Source organism: Carcharodon carcharias, chromosome 1 (genome assembly GCF_017639515.1).
Source record: "Carcharodon carcharias isolate sCarCar2 chromosome 1, sCarCar2.pri, whole genome shotgun sequence".
Taxonomy (NCBI): Eukaryota; Metazoa; Chordata; class Chondrichthyes; order Lamniformes; family Lamnidae; genus Carcharodon; species Carcharodon carcharias.
In genome coordinates, this window is record NC_054467.1 from 23,521,842 (window position 1) to 23,534,030 (window position 12,189).

Here is a 12,189-nt window from a genome sequence, read left to right on the forward strand (position 1 = left end):
GAGAGAGAGAGAGAAGTGGGGGGGGTGTGGTTGTAGGGACAAACAAGCAGTGATAGAAGCAGATCATCAAAAGATATCAACAACAATAGAACAAAAGAACACATAGGTGTTAAAGTTGGTGATATTATCTAAACGAATGTGCTAATTAAGAATGGATGGTAGGGCACTCAAGGTATAGCTCTAGTGGGGGTGGGGAGAGCATAAAAGATTTTAAGATATTTAAAAATAATGGAAATAGGTGGGAAAAGAAAAATCTATATAATTGGAAAAAAAAGGGGGAAACAGAAAGGGGGTGGGGATGGGGGAGGGAGCTCACGACCTAAAGTTGTTGAATTCAATATTCAGTCCGGAAGGCTGTAAAGTGCCTAGTCGGAAGATGAGGTGTTGAACTGAAACACTGGAGAGAAGCAAGGTGCATAGAGGACTTGGTGTGACAAACAGCATTAGAATAAAGATAGTCCAAAAAAAGTTGGGATCAGGGATAAATGAAAAGCAGATCAAGGCAGGTTTGGAGTGCATTTGCATAAAAGCAGGGAGCATGACAAATAAAGTTGGTGAACTGCAGGTACAAGTTTCCATTTATAATCTTGTGCCAATAATGGAGCCCTGACTCAAACAAGAACCGGAATGGGAGCTTAGTATTCCTAGCTACAATGTATTCAGGAAAAATAGGGAAAGACAAAAAAAAGGGGAGAAGGCAGTAAAGATCAAAGACACTGTTACAGCCTTGGAAAGGGATGACGTGTAGGTGGGTTCAAAGACACAGGACAGAATAAAATCCCGTTGCCCATAATCTGCTTGGTTGGAATTAAGGAGTAGAGGGGGAACTGTTACGTTGCTGGGTGTATACTATAGATCACAAAATAGTGGGAAGGAAATGGAGGAGCAACTCCAAAAAATTTTAGGAAAATACAAAACCAATGGATACAGTAGTAGGGGACTTCAATATAGTGGGGGAGGGTGGTTAGGAACATAGAAAGGGAAATGACAGGAAAGAATGGCTCAAATTCTGTGGGACAACTTCCTTGATCAATGAGGAAGGAAACTGTGATTCTGGGGAATGAAGTGGGGAGTGGGACATGTGGAGCACTTTTCACTAGGAGAATATTTGGAAAGCACTGATTACATTATCATCAGGTTTCGAGTAGTTATGGAAAGGGACAAAGGTGAAGATACTCAACTGGAAGTAAGCAAATTTGAGTGGGTTGATATGGATGCTGGCCCAGATGAATTTGCAGGTAAAACAGTAAATGATTAATAGGGGCCTTCAAAGAGAAGCATCCTCAAGAGTGGGAAAGGAAAGGCTAGAGTTTCCTGAATAAGAAGGTTACAGCAGAAGTTGATAATGCTGTTAAAAAGCATATAGGGTCCTTGGCTTCTACAGGCAAATTCAAAATCACATAAATTATGCTAAACCTTTACAAAACACTGATTGGGCCTCAGCTGAAGTATTCTGTCCAATTCTGGGCAACAGACTTCAAGGAAAAAAGTTAAGGCCTTGGAAAACGTGCGGAGGAGCTTTAATAGAATAGTACCAGGGATACAGGATTTCAGTTAAGAGGAGAAACTAGGGCAGCTTTGATTGTTCTCCTTAGAGCAGAGAAGGTTAATAGGAGATTTAATAGAAGAATTGGATAAACATTTGAAAAGGAAACAGAATTACAGGGCTATAGAGAAGAGCAGGTGAATGGTGCTAATTGGATAACAGGGGAGAATCTGTGCTGTACTATTCTTTGATTCTTTCTTTCCCAATACTTTTCCTGTGCCACTTGCACCAAAAAAAAACAGAATGACTCATTCTCATCCCTACATTACTATTCATGCTGAAGCTGCTATATAACTGGGCAATTTACTTTTAGCAATCTATCCCCTGTGCTTAACACTTGAATCATCCCTCCCCCCAACTTTCACCTTAAAATACCATTAAACAAGGCATGTAAAATTAGCTAGAGAGCTGTATTCCAAGTTTGCTGATGACACTAAATTAGAAGGAATAGTAAGTCACACATTGGGAAAGAAGTTGCAAAGAAATATGGATAAATTAAACGAGGGGACAAAACTATGTAGATGTAGAACAAAAACAGAATTACCTGGAAAAACTCAGCAGGTCTGGCAGCATCGGCGGAGAAGAAAAGAGTTGACGTTTCGAGTCCTCATGACCCTTCAACAGAACTAGGTGAATCCAAGGAAGGGGTGAAATATAAGCTGGTTTAAGGTGGGGGGGGGGGGGGGGGGTTTGGGTGGGGGGAGAGAAGTGGAGGGGGGGTGTGGTTGTAGGGACAAACAAGCAGTGATAGAAGCAGATCATCAAAAGATGTCACAGACAACAGAACAAAAGAACACATAGGTGTCGAAGTTGGTGATATTATCTAAATGAATGTGCTAATTAAGAATGGATGGTAGGGCACTCAAGGTATAGCTCTAGTGGCGGTGGGGGGCATAAAAGATTTAAAAATAATGGAAATAGGTGGGGAAAAAGAAAAATCTATATAATTTATTGGAAAAAAACAAAAGGAAGGGGGAAGAAACAGAAAGAGGGTGGGGATGGAGGAGGGAGGTCAAGACCTAAAGTTGTTGAATTCAATATTCAGTCCGGAAGGCTGTAAAGCGCCTAGTCGGAAGATGAGGTGCTGCTCCTCCAGTCTGCGTTGGGCTTCACTGGAACAATGCAGAAAGCCAAGGACAGACATGTGGGCAAGAGAGCAGGGTGGAGTGCTGAAATGGCAAGCGACAGGGAGGTTTGGGTCTTTCTTGCGGACAGACCGCAGGTGTTCTGCAAAGCGGTCGCCCAGTTTACGTTTGGTCTCTCCAATGTAGAGGAGACCGCATTGGGAGCAACGAATACAGTAGACTAAGTTGGGGGAAATGCAAGTGAAATGCTGCTTCACTTGAAAGGAGTGTTTGGGCCCTTGGACGGTGAGGAGAGGAAGTGAAGGGGCAGGTGTTACATCTTTTGCGTGGGCATGGGGTGGTGCCATAGGTGGGGGTTGAGGAGTAGGGGGTGATGGAGGAGTGGACCAGGGTGTCCCAGAGGGAACGATTCCTATGGAATGCCGACAGTGGGGGTGAAGGGAAGATGTGTTTGGTAGTGGCATCATGCTGGAGTTGGCGGAAATGGTGGAGGATGATCCTTTGAATGCGGAGGCTGGTGGGGTAATAAGTGAGGACAAGGGGGACCCTATCATGTTTCTGGGAGGGAGGAGAAGGCGTGAGGGCGGATGCGCGGGAGATGGGCCGGACACGGTTGAGGGCCCTGTCAACGACCGTGGGTGGAAAGCCTCGGTTAAGGAAGAAGGAGGACATGTTTTTGAAGGTAGCATCATCAGAACAGATGCGACGGAGGCGAAGGAACTGAGAGAATGGGATGGAGTCCTTACAGGAAGCGGGGTGTGACGAACTGTAGTCAAGGTAGCTGTGGGAGTCAGTAGTCTTGTAATGGATATTGGTGGACAGTCTATCACCAGAGATTGAGACAGCGAGGCCAAGGAAGGGAAGGGAAGTGTCAGAGATGGACCACATGAAAATGATGGAGAGGTGGAGATTGGAAGCAAAATTAATAAATTTTTCCAAGTCCTGACGAGAGCATGAAGCAGGACCGAAGTAATCATTTTTAAAACGCCCATGAAACTTCATCCCGCCCGTGGATGAGGTTTCATGCTTTTTCTTAAGCCCGCCGGGGCTCCCAGCCTGCCCGCCAACCCTAAGGTTGGATGCGCAGCCCTGTCAATTACCTAAATCATTTCATTAATGGTCCCAATAGGCCGTTGACTGGTTGGCAGATGCACAGCTGACTTGGCTGCGCCCCCGCCAACCTGAAAATGGAAATGACGCAGGGTGACGTCGGGAGTTCCACCCAAAGTCACCCCATGTCATTTTACATACCGGCAAGTGGGCCCCGCGCACCCCCCCCCACCCCTCCACCACCCCGCTTGCCAACCTAAAGATCCTGCCCAGAAGCAGAATGGCTTACTTACTCCTGTTTTTATGTTCCTTAAATGTTTTTAACTTTCATGCAAAGAGTAGACTGACCCATGTAAAACTTTAAACAGGTGGTTTCCATCCTACACACAAATTTCATAGAAACAGAAGTAGGCCATTCAGTCCATTGTGGTAGTACTAACCAGATCTTTGAAGAGCTATACTTTTAGTCCCAGTGCCCTCCTCCTTCCCCACTCATAGTCCTGTAAATTTTTCTTTTTCAAGTATAAATCCAATTTGTTTTCAAAATTCCTTTCAGGCAGTCAATTTCAGATCATCACGTTGCATACATTTTTTAATATATCACTTATCATAAAACATATTCTAACAACTGTAACAGTTGGCTAACTAACTTGTACAATAGCCATTAACTCTCCTTAAGTTTTTAGCACAATTGCCAAGTCCTGATTGTATACATGTAAGTCAATCACTTGATTGTACAGTAGTAACATAGCTACAACAGCTTCTGATGCATTCCATTTATAGCTCAGCCATTTTGAAGTAATATAACAGATTAGCAAACAACCTTAAAAGGCTGCTTAACACTATGATGCAGTCACACACAAGTCCAAGCTGTGTAAGATGAGAGCCTGAGTGCACCTGACGCAGTCAGGTTCTTGAGTTCTTGAGACCTGACGCTGACCCCACTGTTCTGTTACCATTTTGATGCCATTGTGTAGATGAAACTATTTAACATCAATGGACCAGTGAATTTAGCTACTCCTTAAGCTTCTTGACTTTCTGCAACCTTATACTTTACATAAGCAAAAGTTTACATGAATGTAGATCTAATAAATAAATATATTTTAAATGCTATTCATTCTCATTATTATTGAAAGCCACCAGGTTCCATAAATTGTTAACCATTAATTCCATCATGTCGTACTTATGAAGTTTCAGAATACTATTACTGGATGTTATCTATGGCTTAGCCAGTAACAATCTTGGCTCTAAGTCAGAAGGTCATGGGTTCAAATCCCACTTCAGAGACTTGGGCACATAACCTAGGCTGATATTCCAATGCAGTAACATTTTTCAGATGTTAAGGGAAAAGCCTGTCTGCCCTTTCAGCTAAAAAGGTACTATGACCTAGAGTTTTCATCCTTGAGGTATGTAGCTGTAGTTGGGGAAATCGCCAGCTCGCCCCGCACAACTCGGGAGAATGTGCCCGTAAAGACAGGATTTTTATTGTGGAGAGTTGGCTGGGGGCTGGAGTCAGGCAGCTGACCTGGGAAAAAGATTGGAGGCAGCCACAGGGGCTGCCTGGTGTGGTGGTGGGCTATTTAAAAGGCCTATGCCAAGCTATGCATCAGCAGCCCCCCCCTCACAAAACAAACCCCGTGGCTTGTAATGAATCCTGCCAACACATGCCCCCAAGCATCCCATGGCACTTCATGCCCCCATGCCAAGCCCAGTCCCCTAAACATTCCCTATGGCTCTTCATGTTCTCCATGCCAACCTATGTCCCCCCCCAAACATCCCTTATGGCCCCTCATGCCAATGGATGCCCCTCACCTGCCCACCATAGCTCCTCATGCATCCCCATGCCAACCTATGGCACTTCCATTCACATTCACACACTATATACTGTATGGAGGAAATTAACTCTATCGTGACAGTAGAATGTGTAAAAAAAAGCTTCAAAAAACTAATTCATTGATAACTTTCTACTTTCTTAAAAAAACCTATTTTTTTTTACAACAAGCCAATAAAAGTATCAATCATCCAAAGCCTTTGAAGTACCAATAGCAGAAAATGCAAGCACTTGAACCTCTATCTTGTGCAAATGAACATGGTGGAACAGCCCAGAAATGTATTAGCTTGTTGAAACAACTAAGCCCCACAGAAAACATTACTTGATTGACAACTCTGAATCTCTGATCAATGCTGTCAAATTCACAAAGTTTACTTAAGTAATTCAAGTTATTAGTGACTTTTTAAATAGCTTTTTCTTTACACGTTCTACTATCACCATAGGGTTTATTGCTTCTATAAGCAATATAGGGTGAATGTGCATGGCATCAGATGCCATACGGGATGTTTGGGCTACATAGCTTGGAATAGGGTGGTATGATGAGCCATTGGGGTTGTTTGGCGGGGAATAGCTTGGTATGGGGGGGGTTTGAAGGGCTTCAGGGGTTATTTGGGGGCATAGCTTGACATCGGGGACTTGAGGATGATCTTTTGCACTTTACTTTGAAAAGGTCCCCTCATGCAGACTATGGTTCATTTCTGATGTGACATCAACCATAACCATTTGAAAAACTGGCCCGACTCCATGAAAATTGCGGAGGAATAGGATATATTTATCCCTGCAATGGAGCCAGTCAGGTTGGGAGTGCAGGGTGCAGGCTTTCCAACAGAATCAGCCCGTAACCTTAAAAGGCACTCCTGAAAATTGGAAACCCCAGGAGTGGGGTCGGGAATCCTGGAATTGGATCTCAACTGCCATTTTTAAAGGGCTCCCAAGTCATTCTGATTCAGTGAAAATCCAGGCCCATATCTCAAAGAGGGAGTTCTTCCCACTGTCCTGGCCAATGTTTATCCCTCTGCATCAACATTATTAACTCAGATTACATGGTCATTATCTCATTGCTGTATGTGGGCAATTTTTCTGCCATGTTTCCTGCATTACAACAGTGACTGTCGTCAAAAAACGCACCGGCTTTAACACACATGAGGTTGTCAAAGGCGCTAAAAGCAAGTTCTTTATTTTCTTTAATTGGTAGTCTGCCAGGACTAAAACAAGATTTTTATGAATGGTCATTAAGGACAAATATACTGAATCTGATTTTCTGATTTAAATTGGCATTATTTTGCATTGTGAAAATCTATACAGAAATAGAAAATGCATGGCTCAACACTTTAAAATACAATTTTGCTTTTTGTCGAATCTGGTCACTGAAATAGAATGAGCAGATCAGAACATTTCCAAAATATTTAACAAAGCATTTTTCTGCTGAAGTCTTACTATGCATGCCTTGGTTGCTGTGGAACAAAAAATGTTGCTATGACTCCTAGTGTAAGGTAAACAGTTTAATGTACTATCGACTGCTCATTGTACATATCCAAAGCAATTGACCAGTCAGCCTACTTAAAGTGGTCCCAAATGAATACTTGAGGTCAAATCGCTAGATACACTCATTTTAAAACAAAATCATTCTACCCATTTCAAGTAATTGTACTTCCACTGACCCAGTGAAAACCAACATAGCTTGTAAAAGAAAGCAGAATCATGAATACTGTCTTGATCTGGGAAAGCATTCTGTCTTTCAACAAATTTCAGATCACAATACAGTTTGAAAATTGAATCTCACAACTTAATCTTTTGCTATCTAACAATCAGGGCATTTATTACATTAAAGACATGTCTAATATTGACATGTGGGTGTCCTTTTTAAAATTAAAATAAAACTCCACAGATTCACAACTGGACTAAAATATTTACAAATGATGTAAACTAGAAAAAAAAACAGCATTCTGCAAACAAATTTTCATCATAACCCTTCATCAGATCTGAAAAGTAATTACCTATTTGTTGCCCATTACCTCCTTAAAATATTTTATATTACCTACAAATTTCTATTAAACAGCAAGCATTTAATTTACTCAAACGATTAACTCAGTTGTGAAATCTAGTCAGATTCGCAGAAACCACAGTAATTTACTTTTGTATCTATAATGGAAGCATTTGTTATTTGAATCCGATTCTCCTTTGCAAAAAAAGCAGTTTTAATGTAGGATTGCAGCAAAAAAAAAACTGTTTTTTCTCTTACACAAAAGCAAAATACTATGGATGCTGGAAATGTAACCAGAAAATGTTGGAAATACTCTGCAGGCCTGGCAGTATCTGTGGAGACAAAATCAAAATCAAAGTTACTGGGCTGGAATTTACAAAAGGCGCCTTGGGCCCTGGCACCCCCCAGCCCCCTTCCACCTGGCTAAAGTTGTGTGGAGGGAATCCACCAACCATCACAAGAGCTGCCCCGCAGCAATTTGACGTTGAGAGCAGCGCTAATTGCTTTAAGGAGAGACTTCCCCCCCTCTCTTGGGAAGAAGTCCCGCCTTAGGAAGCTGCTGGCAGCCCTGTAGTCCTAGCAGCAGCACCAGGGGTGGTAGCCACTCCTAGGACTACAGGCAGTCCTACCACACCATGGAGCCGAGGTAAATCCAAGGTCGGGGGTCTCCCCAGAGCCTGTCAACCTGACCCCGGTGAGGGGGATGGGGAAAGGTTTAAGGGAGGAATAACCTTGAGGAGAATGCCTCTGATGGGCTCAGGAGCCCAGCAAAGGAGGTTTGCCCCCTCCCTGACACCAGACTGTGCAACTAAAGCTGCTGGGCTTCCCACATGGAATGGGCCTCTCTGAACCACGGGTAAAATACCAGCAGGAGCCAGATGAGGCCCTTTAGTGGTTATTAATTGACCATTTAAGGCCCTCAATGGGCTCAAGGTGAGGGGCAGGGCACCTGACACCTCCCGTTCCATAAAATTTCAGACAGGTCAAGGACGGCAGGACCCCCACTGAATTTTACCTGCCCACGCCAACCCCCCAGCCTTCAAACCCGCCAGTGGGAAGCCGTAAAATCCAGTTCAACGTTTCATGTCCGTGACTTTCATCAGAATTTTCATCTGTCTTTTTTTCTTTACTTTTGCTAACTGACCTGCAGTATATTTTCACATGTTTACATCAAGGCCTAAACTGCTGCTTGTAGCTACTTCTACCAGGGGATCTGCTGTCATGCTATGCCACCTTCGTCTGTCTTGTGGCATCCTCACACATCCACTGTAGTTCGATGCAACCACTCTTTGACATCCATCATCCAACCACGCCCAGGTCAACCCCTTTTTCCGCTGCCCTCCACTTTGCCCTCTAGAAGAGATCTCTGGAGTTTCAACTCTGATCAAATGGCCAAAATATTGATATTTTCTTTTCTGGATGTCACCTTTTATATAGTTCTTTTTGATCTTGCAATGTCAGGCCCCTTTTTGTTTGTCTTATGGTTTGTGTATGGAATTTTTAGCATTCACACTTCAAAGGCCTCCATTTTCTTCCACAGATCTTTACTTATTGTCCAGATTTCTAAGGAATACAGGAAAGTGGATACAATGTAGCATCTTATGAGTTTTATTCTTTGTTACAGCCTTGAGTTTTTTTGTTGTTAACACAGCCTTCATCTTCACAAAATTACTTCTGGCGATTTCTATCCTTCTAATTTCGACATCGCATCTGCCATCTTCTGTCATCATTTGTCCTAAATAGCCAAACTTATCTACTCGTTCCAGTCTGCAACCATCCACTTGAATCTTCATTCTAGTTTATTCTAATGTATTCCTTCTAACTACCACAATTTTTTATCCTTTTGGTGTTCATGCTCAATCCATACTCTAAACTTCTAGATTTTACTTGATATGATATTATGTAAGGCCTCTTGATTCTCCAAGTTAGCACTGTGTCGTCAGCGCACTGCAAGTTTGCTATGTTCTTGCCTCCGATTTTTATTCCTACATCTAAAGGCTAAATGCCAAATCATCAAAATGCAGCAATTAGTGTTTTTTTTAAATTCAATTTCAGGTATGCTCAACTTTTAAAAAGACAGATAAATATGTGTTAGATGATTAAATGCTGTTGCAGCTCATAATCATTGATTACAGTACCATTTCCAGTGCTTTAATCGTGATGATTACTAGAGGGATGTTTGAAAATGTTTTTGTTACAATGAAGGGGAATATATGACAAGGGGAAGGGGAAGGAGGCTGAATCTAGCTTGCTGAGAGTTGAGTGATGGATGAAAAATGGCCCTGGAGGCAATGTACAGGGTTCTGCTGTGGATGGAAGGTGCCCATGAGCCTGAGAAGGCGGCGGGGCGGGGTGGGGCGGTGGTTTCCCCGGAGACGGTGGGGTGGGGTGGGCGGTTTCCCCAGAGACGGTGGGGTGGGGTGGTTGCCCCGGAGTCGGTGGGGTGGGGTGGGGTGGTTGCCCCGGAGACGGTGGGGTGGGATGGTTTCCCCGGAGACGGTGGGGTGAGGTGGCGTGGGGTGGTTTCCCCGGAGACGGTGGGGTGGGGTGGCGTGAGGTGGTTTCCCCGGAGATGGTGGGGTGGGGTGGGGTGGGGTGGTTTCCCCGGAGACGGTGGGGTGGGGTGGTTTCCCCGGAGAATGTGGGATGGGGTGGGGTGGTTTCCCTGGAGACGGTGGGATGGGGTGGGGTGGTTTCCCCGGAGACGATGGGGTGGGGTGGGGCGGTTTCCCTGGAGACGTGGGGTGGGGTGGGGGCGGTTTCCCTGGGGACGTTGGATAGGGGGGGTCGGTTTCCCTGGAGACGTGGGGTGGGGGTGGGGCAGCGGTTTCCCCGGAGACGGTGGATTGGGGTGGGGTGGGCGGTTTCTCCAGAGACGGTGGGGTGGTTGCCCCGGAGACGGTGGGGTGGGGTGAGGTGGTTGCCCCGGAGACGGTGGGGTGGGGTGGGGTGGTTTCCCCAGAGACGGTGGGGTGGGTGGCGTGAGGTGGTTTCCCCGGAGACGGTGGGGTGGGGTGGTTTCCCCGGAGACGGTGGGGTGGGGTAGCGTGGGGTGGTTTCCCCGGAGACGGTGGGATGGGGTGGGGTGGTTTCCCCGGAGACAGTGGAATGGGGTGGTTTCCCTGGAGACGGTGGGGTGGAGCGGTTTCCCCAGAGACGATGGGGTGGGGTGGGGTGGTTTCCCTGGAGACGTGGGGTGGGGTGGGGGTGATTTCCCTGGAGACGTTGGGTAGGGGGGTTCGGTTTCCCTGGAGACGTGGGGTGGGGTGGGGGGGGGCGGTTTCCCTGGAGATGTGGGGTGGGGGGTGTGGGCGGCGGTTTCCCTGGGGACAGTGGGGTGCTTTCCCTGGAGACGTGGGGTGGGGGGGGTGGGCGGTTTCCCTGGGAACGTTGGGTAGGGAGCAGCGGTTTCCCTGCAAACTTGGGGTGGGGGGGGGGGGGCAGTTTCCCTGCAGACTTGGGGTGGGGGGGGGCAGTTTCCCTGCAGACTTGGGGTGGGGGGGGGGGGGCAGTTTCCCTGCAGACGGGGTGGGGGGGCGGGTGGGGGTGGGGGGCAGTTTCCTTGGAGACTTGGGGTGGGGGGGGGCGGTTTCCCTGGAGACATGGGGTGGGGCGGTTTTCCTGGGGACATTGGGGGGGGGGGGGGGGGGGCGGTTTCCCTGGAGACATGGGGTGGGGTGGGGTGGGGTGGGGGGGGCGGTTTCCCTGGAGACCTTGGGTGGGGGGGGGCAGTTTCCCTGGAGACTTGGGGGGGGGTTTCCCTGGGGGGGGGTTTCCCTGGGGACAGTGGGGCGCTTTCCCTGGAGACGTGGGATGGGGATGGGGGTCGGTTTCCCTGGGGACGTTGGGTAGGGGGGGGGGGGCGGTTTCCCTGGGGATGTTGGGTGGGGGGGGGGGGGCGGTTTCCCTGGGGATGTTGGGTGGGGGGGGGGGGCGGTTTCCCTGGGGATGTTGGGTGGGGGGGGCGGTTTCCCTGGGGATGTTGGGTAGGGGGGGGCGGTTTCCCTGCAGACTTGGGGTGGAGGGGGTGGGGCGGTTTCCCTGGGGACGTTGGGTGGGGGGGGGCGGTTTCCCTGGGGATGTTGGGTGGGGGGGGGGCGGTTTCCTTGCAGACTTGGGGTCGGGTGGGGGGACGGTTTCCCTGGGGACGTTGGGTAGGGGGGGGAGCGGTTTCCCTGCAGACTTGGGGTGGGAGGGGAGGCGGTTTCCCTGGAGACGGTGGGGGGGGGCGGTTTCCCTGGAGACTGTGGGGGGGGCGGCAGGGGGCGGTTTCCCTGGAGACGGAGGGGGGGGGGGGGGAGGGGGCGGTTTCCCTGGAGACGGGGCGGGGGGTCCGAGGGGGGCGGTTCCCCTGGAGACGGAGGGGGGGCGGTTCCCCTGGAGACGGGGGGGGGGGAGGGGGGGCGGTTTCCCTGGAGACGGAGGGGGGAAGGGGGCGGTTTCCCTGGAGACGGGGCGGCGCGCGGCCCATGGGCACTGACCTGACAGCGGTTGCGGGACCCACGGGCACCGGCCCCGACCAACCCGCGCAGCTAATCCGAGACGTCACCCTGAAAAGCAATAACCGCACAATCGTCAGCTGTCACCGCCAATGCGCCGGCACCGGCCATCCACACCCGGCACTAACTCCTTCCCCAGCTCGGATATTTTTAAAAAACCGCCCAACGGCTCCGAGTTACCACCGAGTTAACCT

At 48.0% G+C, this 12,189-nt stretch overlaps 1 protein-coding gene across 2 annotated transcripts in view; it reads right to left on the reverse strand.

Moving 5' to 3' along the window:
* Positions 1-12,126, reverse strand: part of sclt1 (sodium channel and clathrin linker 1) — a 115,493-nt gene extending 103,367 nt beyond the window's left edge. The window contains exon 1 of one of the 2 annotated variants that reach the window (XM_041190005.1): positions 11,978-12,126. The gene's annotated coding sequence lies outside the window, so the exon portion shown is untranslated. The remainder of the gene's footprint in view (positions 1-11,977) is intronic. The other variant, XM_041190015.1, reaches the window with a different exon arrangement.
* Between the last annotated feature and the right edge of the window lie 63 nt (positions 12,127-12,189).